The sequence below is a fragment of the Arachis ipaensis genome, chromosome B1, assembly GCF_059453495.1.
Source record: "Arachis ipaensis isolate K30076 ecotype BB chromosome B1, ASM5945349v1, whole genome shotgun sequence".
NCBI classification, from domain to species: Eukaryota; Viridiplantae; Streptophyta; class Magnoliopsida; order Fabales; family Fabaceae; genus Arachis; species Arachis ipaensis.
Window position 1 is genome coordinate 19,555,989 of NC_142436.1, and position 12,804 is coordinate 19,568,792.

Genomic DNA, 12,804 nt, shown 5'->3' on the forward strand with positions numbered 1-12,804 from the left:
TATATATATATATATATATATATATATATATACACACACACACACACGGCTAAGTGAGCTATAAATTAAATCCTTGATTAGTCTAAAATCTCACCTAACATATACATGCTCTCTGCAATTTTAAAATCATGCCTAGCTACCCAATTTTCCCACTTTTGTATTACTTACTCATGAACCAAATTATTTTTAATTTTATCCCATGTGCGTTGATTTTTTTACTAAACTCATTATTGGGGTAATTTTGTCCCCTTATTTATTTATTTACTAAAAGAGATTTTTTTTTTATATCAATGCACATGGTATTTTAATTGTTTAAGTTTCACATGAGCATGCACCCAAATTCTGATTATTTTATTAATTTAATCCTTTCCTATCAACCTATGTTCCCATAGTTTTCCCACACTTAGTGGATACACATTCTCTATCTTAAGCTAACCAAAGATCCAATTTGGGGTTTTTAATTTATTTTTCTGTTTAAGGCTAGTGATGTGGTTATAGAACAGAAGGGGATTAAAAGGCTCAAGGAGGCTAACAAGGGTGACATAAAAGGGTAGGCTTATTTGGGATAAGTGAGCGAAGAACAAGTAATGGCCTCAATCATATGCAAGAATGTAAATACATTGAATATTGGACATATAGAATGAAACAAGTAAAGTCTGCAATCATAGTGAAGAAGGGAGAAACACACAGGAATGAAAACTATCATTAAATAATGTAACCATATAATTAAGCTCAAAAACTCACAGGTTGTGTGTTCTTTGGCTCAAAAACTATATATCAGTTATGTATATCATGCAAGTAGAAATCAAGAGTTTCCATTCAACTCAATGGTGAATCTTTGAATGGCTCATATCAAAATAAGTATATTTTTTGAAAAATGTTGTCAATTTACCAATATTTATTGCTATATATATAGTGGATGGATTGTTGTGATTCTGAAAAAAACTAAAGTTTCTAGTTTACTCCTTTATTTTCAATTAAACCAAATTATTATATGATAAAAGGTAAAATAAACTAAATAATCTATATTTTCTATATCACAACTAATAAGCTAAAAGTACAAATTAAGCTAAATATCTAAGATATATATATATATATATATAGCCCAAAGTGCAAAATGTAGAGATAAAGTAGAAATACAGCAAAAAAGAATGTGCAAGTACTGAAAGAAAAAATAAGATAAAATAAAATAAAATAAAATAAAATAAAAATACAGAAAAGGAAATAAAATAGGATAAAGAGTCTGAAAGTAGTTCACCAAAATAAAGTTTGCCAGAGATGGCGACCTCCCCACACTTATTCAATAGCATCGTCCTCGATGCTCAATCAAGCTGGGTGTGAAGAAGTGGCATCTCCGGAAGGGTGCTCTGCTGGTGTCTCTATGGTGGCCTGAGGTGCTGCAGTCTGTGTGAGTGTCTGGGGATCTACCTGCTGAAGCGGAGGCTCTGTCTGTAAAGGGACATGTGGATCGGCTGGCTGTATCTACTGGGGCTCCTCATGATGTGGCGCAGCCTGCTCGGGTTCTGCCTGCTCAGCCTCGGCTCGTGCATCCTCCTCCTCGTCATCCGCCTCCTCCTCAAATGGCTCTGATGGTGTGTCAGGCTCAGAGGAAATGTCAGTGTCGCCCGACCTGATCATTAGCTTTAAATCTCATAGCGTCGCTTGCTGCGACGCTCAGACCTCTCATATCACTGCTGGTTGCGGCGCTCCATCTAGTCTAGCCGCTCGAAGAGGCGGTGCACTAAGTGGTAAATGGACTCGGAAGCAGGTGAAGGTGCTGTGGTGGTGGCTGGTGCGGCAGGTGCTGAAGGAGCATCAGAGGATGTGGCTGCATCAGCGAAGGCAGTGAGAAAGGGTGGTCTGTAGCCCAGAGCCATGAACTTTCTGCCATGTGGGATGATCTTCTTGCAGTCGGCGGCTGGTGGCTTCTCATCCGCAAGCTCCCAAGGTACCTCAGCTCAGCGGCCCAACTGAGTAATCAAATAGGGGAAGGGCAGAGTGCCTCGGACATGGACCCTGGTCATAGAGTACCGAATAAATGGGGGAAGGTACAGGTCCTTGCCCTCCATCACGCACCAGATAAGGGTAATCATGGCAGCTGGCACCTCAGTCTCATGAGTGCTCGGCATCACATAATTGCTTAGGATTTGTTGCCATAGTCGAGCCTCATCGTTTAGATAAATAATCTTCATGCCTTTTGGGATTACTGTTGACTTACCCATGACCCATGGGACAGCAGGGTCAATAGCTATGGTGCGCTTCACTGCTTTCCAATCAAAACGCATAAATCTCATATCTTTCTCAGCCTGCTGATAACTATCTGGCTGATCTGACTTAGGCTGGAGTTGGAGGATATCTTCAATTGCTTCCTCGGTAACTAAAATCTGTTTGCCTCTGAGCTGCACTGCATCCAGGGTCGTTTTAAAATAGTTACAGTAAAATTCTCTGACCCAGGATGCATTTATCTTAGTCAAGTTCCTCTCCAGAAAGAACCAGCCTCTCTGTTTGATTTGGTCTGTGGTGTACTGTAGTAATTCGGCTGGAATTCGGAGGGACTTTTCCAGATATAGGTTCCTTGAAGTTGCAAAGACTGGATACTTCAGTTCACAGTATCGGTTTACAAACTTGACTGGGTCAGTTGCAGGCACTAACTGATCAGCTTTTTCCTGCGAAGTAAAATTCTTCTCCCGCCAGGAATCATCATGCAGTATATCCAGGATAGCCATAGAGGACTCTCCTCTTTTTCTTTTGCCTGTGCTTGTTTTGGCTTTTCCTTTGCCTTTTGGGTCAGACATCCTGAAAAGCAGAGGTTCCAGGATACAGTTTATTAAACTAAAGCAGGAAAATAGGTAAGCAAATAGTATTTGAGCAATATAAGCATAGCTGGGCAAAAGAGGAATAGAATAGCAATAGAAACATGAAGTGAGTTAGATAGATGTAGAATTTTGGACTGTATGCAAGCGAAAAGTCAAAGAATTGAAATAAAGATCACAATCCAAGATCTATGATATGCGACATGCTTGTTTATCAGGAACAACAATAATCATGCCTTGAAATGGGTTGAAAGTAGTTAGTTGAAAATTAAGAGAGAAGTTAGAAAGTTAAAGCAGTTAAGAGTTAAAAAGTGAAGTTAAAGTTAGTGGCATGGTAGTGTAGTTCCTAATTAACAGAAATTGCACAAATTTAAAGAACAAGAAACTCACATTCAAGCAGAGAATGCAGATTAAAGATGATAAATCAAATAAATAAAAGAAGTACAAAATGAATAAAATCATCAATAATGAGATTTAACGAAGAAGGGAACCAGAATGAGTAGGAATGCTAGCCCATTCATCCATGAATTGGCTTGGTTAAAACCAATTAGTGCAGAGTTCAAAAGTACCAAAGCCAATTTGTAAATGGGAGTTGAGTGAAACAATTTGCGGAAAAAATCGGGCAGCATTCCGGCTATAAATTAGACGGTCCCGGAAAATCAAATAGCCTAATAATGCAAGTAGCATTACTTTTAAGCAAGATTAGCAGCTTATATGAATCCTAGAACAGGTAAGACCAAAAATAGCAAGTATAGGCAATAAGCAAGTTTAGCCAATCTAAAACAGCAATAAGTAATTTAGCTAATCCTAAACAGCAGTAATTAGGTATAGGAATCAGCCTGTCTTTAGCAAATTCAGAAAGCAAGCAAGAATATATGATATGGATGCAATGTATTCGGCTTACTGAGTTAATGAGGATAAAGCAAATGTCAACAAGAATGCTAATGTATGTGCAGTTATATAGGCATTGGCAACACTCAATTAAGATCCAATGAAACTAAATAGTATCGAACAGGAATGGAACAGCAGTGAATAGCAACATCAACAACACAGCAATTTTAGAATTGCGAAACAGATAAAGCAAGCAGCAAGAACGGTGCAATTATCAGACCTAAATCCACTAACCACATCCTAGCTACCTAGCTACCTAACCACCTAAAATCCACTACGAAAATGCATCTCTAACTATCCTAATTTGAACAGAATTGAAAAGTATGCAAACTAACTAACTGGAACGGGAAAGGAATCGGAGTGCAGTAGAACCTGGTGTGCGTAGTGAAAGAAATAGAACGAAGAGAGAGGGTGGTGGTGTGGTGGCACTGGTGGGCGGCACGACAGCGCTGGGTGGTTCGCGGTGGTTCAAGTGGTGGCCGCAGGTCTGGTTCGGCCGCGGTGAAGGCGGAGGAGGGAGGAGGTGAAAGAGGGAGAGGGAGAGGAAGAGAAGAAGGGGAGGGCGAGGAGGAGTGTGGCGTTGGGGTGGTGGTGGCCGGCGTTAGGGTGCGGCGGCGAGGTTGGGTTGGCGACGGGGTAGGGGCGAAAGGGGGGTGTAGGGGGTAGAAGAGGAAGAGAGGGGGTGATGGCGGTGCGGCGAGGGGATGTCGACGGTGGTGGCGCGGTGGCTGGGTCGGCAGTGGTGGTTGGGTGGTTGGAGGAGGGGAGAGGAGAAGATTGTGAGGGAGGGAGGGAAGAAATGACGCGAGGGGGCTAGGATTTCCGCGTCAGGGGGTTAATGAAATTAAATCCACGCGGTCGCGTGGATCACGCAAAAGCGTGGATGAGGCGGAAGTGCAACGATGCGGAAGCGTCATTGACGCGAACGTGTGAATGAGGGATAGTGAAAATGACGTGTACGCGTGAGGTATGCGTACGCGTCGACTAGGATTGTGCTAAACGCACAAATCCAGCGTCGTTTTGGCGCAACTCTCTGTTTCAATTAAGGGGGCAAAAATTTTCACACGACACGTACGTGTTGCCCACGCCCACGTGTGGTGTGTGTAAGTGAGAATGACGCGTACAACGACGCGCACGCATGGCCCAATTGTGCCTAACGCACACCAGTCGCACGATTCCAGCCCAACTTTCTGGGCGTTGGATGGAAACGTCGATTTGGAGTCGACGCCCACGCGTGGCCCATGCGCACGCGTGGTGTAATTTTTTTTTGAGAAGATGCAGAATGCGGATGCTAATGCGGATGTTATGAATGATTCTAGGAAAAATAAAATAAAATAAAATAAAATGAAACTAAAAACAAACAATAACAAAATAAAATTAAAATTGAAAAAAGAACGATCATACCATGGTGGGTTGTCTCCCACCTAGCACTTTTAGTTAAAGTCCTTAAGTTGGACATTTGTTGAGCTCCATGTTATGGTGGCTTGTGCTTGAACTCATCCAGAAATCTCCACCAATGTTTGCAATTTCAATAGCCTCCGGGGTCCCAAACTAGGCACGTAAAGCCTTCGAGCAAGTTAAAGCAGGTTTTCAGGCTCCAGGGGTGTTGATTATTAGAATGAATCCCAGGATCCCAAACCTTGCTTTTGTACCCGTCTTTGTTTTTATCTTCACTTTTCCAGTCGGGCGGTACGTAACCTGAATTTCCACTGAGATACCCAAAAATCTTCCGAAACCCATTAAATCGAGCTCTATACCAATCCTTGCACTTCCAATTGGAGCGTGGAACCGTATTGAACCTTGGATACCAACTTCTATTACTAACCATCTCCCTCTTACTCTTAAAGTTGCAAAGAGCTCTAAGCTGGCCATCTGTTTCAAGCAGGCCATATTCAAGTGGGAAAGTAAAGATGAAGGCTAAGGATTTTACCCACTTGAAGTTTGTATTGGGTGGTAATGGCCGTGGGAGAGGTGTTTCCAGTGGTGTTTCAAGCTCCACTTCCTTGTACTCCGCTGTGAATTTTTCCATTTCCTGACAAACCTCTTTAACTGCAACCATGTCTTGACCAAAGTATTCAATTTCTTCCTCATCACTCAAGTCATAAGTTGGAGGTTCAGAAAAGTCTACCTCCACATCATCCTCATATTCACTTGGGGAAGATTCTTCTAGCTTAAAGAGTTCCGTTTCGGATGCAGGTTCATCACTTGATTCATGATCATCATTACCAAGGAAACTTGCTTCTTGATCTGTTCCGTCTAGTTCTTCATAAGATACATGCTTTGGAGGTTGTGCACTATCCTCCTTAGCATCAATTGAAAATTTCTTGGCGGAATTCTCCACAATTCTTGATTCCCATGGAGGTTCAGCATCTCCTAAGTCTTCAACCAATTCTTCTTCTTCGATAATTGCAGCATCCTTCACTTGTTCCAGTACAAAGTCATGTTCCGTACTGTCAACCGGAGCTTCTAGTGTCTCCGTTGTACTGGGGGCTAATCGATTTATTGCTTGCTCCAATTGATGAAGAGTTGCATGAAATTGGTTAACTGTGTCCTTGAGACGTTCTTGTGATTCTTGGTTCGATGGGCATGGATATGGTGCATATAGAAGTGGGGGTTCTTGGAAGTAATTGGATTGGAATTGGGGTGGATAAGGGTTAGGGCTATATGGAGGTGAATGGTTGTGGTTGGCTTGTGAGTATGGCGGTTCAAAGCTATGTTGAGGAGGTGGTTCATAGGCATATGATGGGGCTTGTTGATAACTACAAGGGGGTCCAACATATCTATTATCTTGGTACGCACCTCGGAATGGCTCTTGACCATAGTAATTTGGTGGGAGTTGGTTGTCACGAAAGGGTCCACCATAACTATTGTCTTGGCACGCATTGTGGGATGGTCGTTGTCCATGGTACTTTGGATGGTGTTGTTGCCGAAAAGGTTGATCAGATCCTCGTGGCTCCTTCCATCTTTGATTGTTTTGACCTTGATGCATGTTCCTGTTATAGCTTCCATTCCTTACAACAACATTGGATCCAAACTTAAAGCCAGAGGGGTGAGAACTCATAGTAGCTAATAAAAATTAAAAATTAAAAACAAAAATAAAAACAAATAAACAAGCAAAAGAAAATATTTACAATAACCAACAATAAGGCACACAATTGCGATTCCCCGGCAACGGCGCCATTTTGACGAACTGGATTTTCTATCGGTAAAGAATTTTATAAAAATAATCACATTGTAAGTATAGTTTCTAAACCAACAGATAATCCTTTCATACAAAAGTTTGGTTGTCACAAGTAACAAAACCCAATAAAATTTATAACCGAAGTATTTAAACCTCGGGTCATCTCTCAAGGAATTGCAGGGAAGTATGATTTATTATTCGTTATGGAAAAGACATATTTTTGGATTTTTGAAATAGGGAACAAGTAATTTAAATGGTAAGAAAAATAAATTAATAATTAGAAAAAACTCTTGGTAAGGTATGAGAACTGGACATCCCATCCTAGTTATCCTTATCAGGTGTGATGAGAATTGTTTATTGCTCCCACTTAGTTAACCCTTACTAAATAAAGGAAATTCAAGTGGACTAATCAATTCGATTCCTCAAGTCCTAGTCAACTCCTATGGAAAGACTAGCTTTAGAGGGATCCAAATCAATCAGCAAATTCCAATTTTCAATCAACAGCTGAGTTTGATAACTCAAGTGTCACCAATTACTCAACCAAAGCCAAAAGGGAAAAAATCCAAATTATTTATATCATAAATAAAAGAAAGCAATCATAAATTTGGAATACCTCAAATTGCATTAAATATAAAATCAAATCTAACATTGGAAGGTTCATAAACCAATTTGGCAACATAAGTAATTAACAAGAGAAATAGATAAATCAAAGTACTAGAATAAATAAATAAAAGTAGAAGAGAAATTAAATTAAAGGAACATTGAACTTGGAATTGAGAAGAGACAATCCTAAAACTAAGAGAAATCCTAAATCCTAAAACCTAAGAGAGAGGAGAGAGCCTCTCTCTCTAAAAATTACATCTAAAACCTACAATTGTATGAATGTTGTATTTATGAATTGATACATTCTCCCACTTTATAGCCTCTAATATGTATTTTCTGGGCCGAAAACTGGGTCAAAAACAGCCCAGAAATCGCTGGGGGCGACTTCTGCAATTTTCTGCACGTGGCGTCCGTCACGCGTGCGCGGCATTTGGAGATTTTCCTTGTCACGCGTACGCGTCAGTCACGCGTACGCGTAGCTTGTGTTTTGCGCTAGGCACGCGTCTGCGTCGTCCATGCGTGCACGTCGCTGCCATTTTCTTCAAAACTCCATTTTGTGCGTTCCTTCCATTTTTTGCGTGTTTCCTTTCTGTCCTCTAAGCCATTCCTTCCCTATGAAGCCTGAAAATACTTAACACACAGATCACGGCATCGAATGGTAATAAAGGATAATTAAATTAAATATTTTTAAGGCATAGGAAACATGTTTTCACATATATCATAGAATAAGGAAGGAATTGTAAAACCATGCAAATATTATGAATAAGTGGGTGAAGAACTGATAAAAACACTCAATTGAGCACAAGATAAATCATAAAATAGTAGTTTATCAAGGCGTTTGCAACAAGCAAGACTTTACAAGGCTGTAGAGTCCACTATGGATAATAATAATGCTGTTAATGCCAATGTGGCAAATCCAGTTGGGAATGAGCAACCTAGAAGAGTGCTTGGCTCTTACACTGCTCCTAATGTAGATCTTTATGGCGAAAGCATTATGGTGCCTCCTATAGCTGCAAATAATTTTGAACTGAAGCCACAACTAGCTACTCATGTGCAACAGAATTGCCAATATCATGGGCTCCTTCATGAAGACCTAAATCAATTTATCTCTGATCTTCTGCAAATTTGTGACACAGTGAAGACCAATGGGGTGAATCCTGAGGTATACAAACTCATGCTCTTTCCATTTGCTGTGAAGGATAGAGCAAAGCTGTGGTTAAACTCTCCACCCAAGGAGAGTCTGGATACTTGGGACAAGGTTGTTACTGGATTTTTGACTAAATTTTTCCCACCTCAAAAGCTGACTAAGCTAAGGGTGGAGGTTCAAACCTTCATACAAAAGGATGGTGAAACCCTTTATGAAGCTTGGGAGAGATTCAAGCTACTGACTGGGCAATGCCCTCCGGACATGTTCTCTAGATGGACTCAGTTGGATATCTGTCACGTGTATGCGTCGTCCACGCGCACGTGTCGCTGAACAAATTTTTGGTCACGCGTACGCGTCATCCACGCGTACGCGTCGCTTGCTTGCTGCAACGGTCACGTGTGCGCATCATCCATGCGTACGCGTCGCTGCCAGCTTCTCAAAACTCAAATTTCTTGTGTTTCTTCCACTTTTGCATGCTTTCCTTCCATCCTCTAAGCCATTCCTGCTCTATAAAACTTGAAAACACTTAACACACGTATCACGACATCGAATGGTAATAAGAGAGGATTAAAATTAGCGAATTTAAGGCCAAAGAAGCATGTTTTCAATCACAGCACAATATTAGGAAGAAAAATATAAAACATGCGAATTATATGCATAAGTGTTAGAATAATGGATAAAATCTGCTCAATTCAATACAAAATAAACCGTAAAATAGCGGTTTATCAAACATCTCAAAAGATTATTTTTTCATTTGAGCTACACTAACAAACCGTGAAGAAAGCTGCCAAACCTCAAGCACAAATCAATCAACCATGGAGATAGTGAAGTCAAACAAGTTCAGTGACAAATCCATGGTTCAAAACCAAACTTGGAGCCAAAGAAAAGATTCACGGTCAAGATCAAAGAAACTTGAAGAAAAATGATGAAAGAGAAGGTATATTGCATGTCAAAAATTGGGCGTTCTCTCTCTCTGTTTTGATGACGTCGTCGCAAAGTCTGATCCTGGAGAAGAAGACAAGAAAGGGGTTGAACTTGCTTCAATCTTGGAAGCTTCACTCTTCTATAATAAGGGTGATCGGCCAAGGGTTGAAGGTAAGAGAGAAAAACAGAGCACTGAGTTCGGTTCTCATAGCAACCTGAGCTGTTCTAAGTTTTTCTCCTTCATAGTTTCATGGTTGTATTTCTTTTTCTCAATTTACTCTGTCTGAGTCTCATTGAAAAAGGCAAACATTGTGAGGTTTGTAAGAAAAAGCCAATGAGAGAAAAAAGGCAATGGGTTAAACTTGGAGAAAAAGCCATGAATTATCTCAGAAATTCTTTGTAAGTTTTTCTGTTTTGTGTTATGATCCTGTGGGGATTTTCTTGCAAGTTGGGTTAACACTTGGCTATTGAAAGCTAGGTTTGAGTCCAAGTCAAATTCAGATTGGGTTAGAATTTGAATTTTGTCCCAGATAGAATTGGGTAGATTCCACGGAGAATTGGTGATTATAATCCATTGAAAGATAGTGAAATTCCGTCACAGTTATAATGGAGATTGGATGTAGGCTACATTGCACTGAGTAGCTGAACCATGATACATATGTGTGTAATTTTCTATTCTCTACTCTATCTCTATTTCTGTAATTTAAGAGACAAAAAGAAAGTGTCTCCTAATTCAACAGGAGACAAAAACAAAAATATCTTCTTAAACTCTCTTGGTAAAACTAAGTTGAAAGTCAACAGAAAAGGAGGCCAAGATTCAACCCCCATTCTCTTAGCCACTGATAACCATCCGTCTATTTTAGTAATTTCACATCATATTTTAGTCTTGTTCATGTTTAACCAAACATAATACTAGATTTTATTTTAGTGTCTTGTCCATTATATCCAAACGCAATATATAAAGAGCAATTTTTAGTGTCTTTGTCTTATTATTTATGTCTCAGTGTTATGTTCTGTCTTATCCACAAAAACAACTGCTGCGTAACCGAACATTTCATTTTAGTTAAGAAATTATTGAACGGCCTACACATAATTCATGTTTAAATGCATCTACGTATAATTCATCGAATCAGTTATCAAATCGATAAAATAAAAAATTTAAAAATTAAATTTTAACTAAAATTTAACTAAAATTGAACTAATATAATAAAATAATAAATTTTATATAAAATATATATATGTTGAAAAATTAAATTATTTTTATATTTTATTATTTATTTTAAACTAATTATCTACTAATAAAAGAGTTTGATTTGACTACGTTTTTATTGGTTTTCTCATTTTTCACTTGTTCACTCACAACTAAATTAGTCTTATAGTCAGTGTTCAGTTAATTCAGTCCAAGAAAATAATATTTTTAAAAATAAAATATAATAATATTATATATTATTCGAAATCCATTTTTTTCAAAAAGGAACACACGCACTTAATAAATTAAATTAGTAATTAATTATTTAATATTATTTAAGATACATTAAATTTTAATTTAGAATTAAATATTGTTTAAAATTTAAAATATAAATATTATAATGTTAAATTTGATAGTTTGAGATTCATTTAATTGAATATAAAAAAAATTAAATTTGAATTTTATATATATATATATATATATATATATATTTATACGATTTGAATTTGTCAATTTATGAATTGATTAATATAAGGAAGAGAGGAGAATATATATATATATATATATATATATATATATATATATATATATATATATATATAAATACTATGGTGTCTTTAAAATTGTACCTAATTTTTTAAAAAAAATAAATAGATAATATTTAATTAATTTTATATATATATATATATAGGAAAAATAAATTTTCTTAACGATGATTGATGATATTTTACTTAATGCGTGTTAACTGATAAAGTAATTAAGATCAATAGAATCTCATTCAATATATACTAAATAACTTTTTTTTGTGGAATTCTATAAAGGAATGATCGTATACATTTTTAATCTCAATTTTACTTTATCATTTAAGGACATCTAAAATAATATTGAATAATTAATTATTAACTTTATAATGATTAAATTAAATTAAAATAAAAATTTATTTTTACTATAAATATTTTACTACAAAAAATAATATATATATATATATATATATATATATATATATATATATATGTAAAACCATAATCAAGTGATTTGCAATAACAACTTTTAAACAAATTCACCACCATAAAGTGATTTATAAACTAACAAAATATTTGAAAATGTTTCTAAGACCATCTTCAGTAGGGAACTCATCCCAATTCCTGTTTATGGCCCACCTGTCATAAAAAGTAACTCCACATCAGCTTTTGCGTCATAAACAATAAATAGGAACTCAAAGCATCTCTCTCTTCTCCATTAGGAGGAACTAACTTTAGTCCCTATTGTGGTCCCACTTAATTAATTAATTAAAATACTTAAAATTAATATAATTAATTTTTTTCAATAATATTATTTAAATTTATAAATTTAAAAATAATTCATTATTAAAAGATATTAATATTAAATAAATTCATATATAATAATAATACACAATATATAATTCGAGATTATACTAATTTATAATTTTGTGTTTACAACTGCTAATTTTAATAATATCATTAGCATTTTAAATTTTAAAAATAAAAATAACCAACTCAACTAAAAATTATTTTATAAGGTATAAAAATTAAATTTATTTTTTAATGTAAGTAAATTTAATTAATTATAATTTAATATAATAATATAAATAATATTCAATATTAATTATAATATAAATAATTAATTAAATAAAAACTTAATTATTTAATCTAATTAATTATTTAATTAATTATTATTTAAATAATTAATATAAATTATTAATAAAATAAAAATATAATTATTTAATATAATTTTTATTATAATTATTACTAATTTAATTATTTAATTATTTCAGATTTTATATTATTATTTTTTTATAATAACTTGCCAAATGGCAAGTTGTTATTGGTTAATTTGAGTCCCTGCTTAGAGGGACTCCCTTACCTGGACTCCCTTACCTTGATCCTTGTGCGGGAACTCACTCCTTCTCTCCTCCAATGGTTAGAGTTCCTATATGTCAGAAAAAAGTCAAAGAGGAACTCACCATTGGAGGTGCTCTAAGACACGTTTTCACACCACACGCAATCATCCACAGGTGATTTAGGCGCATTATAAA

At 36.4% G+C, this 12,804-nt stretch overlaps 1 non-coding gene across 1 annotated transcript; it reads right to left on the reverse strand.

The window, feature by feature from the left end:
- Positions 1-8,794: 8,794 nt before the first annotated feature.
- LOC148575881 (small nucleolar RNA R71) lies at positions 8,795-8,901 on the reverse strand. Its single transcript, XR_015903114.1, has one exon. It is a non-coding gene; the product is annotated as a small nucleolar RNA R71 (small nucleolar RNA).
- Between the last annotated feature and the right edge of the window lie 3,903 nt (positions 8,902-12,804).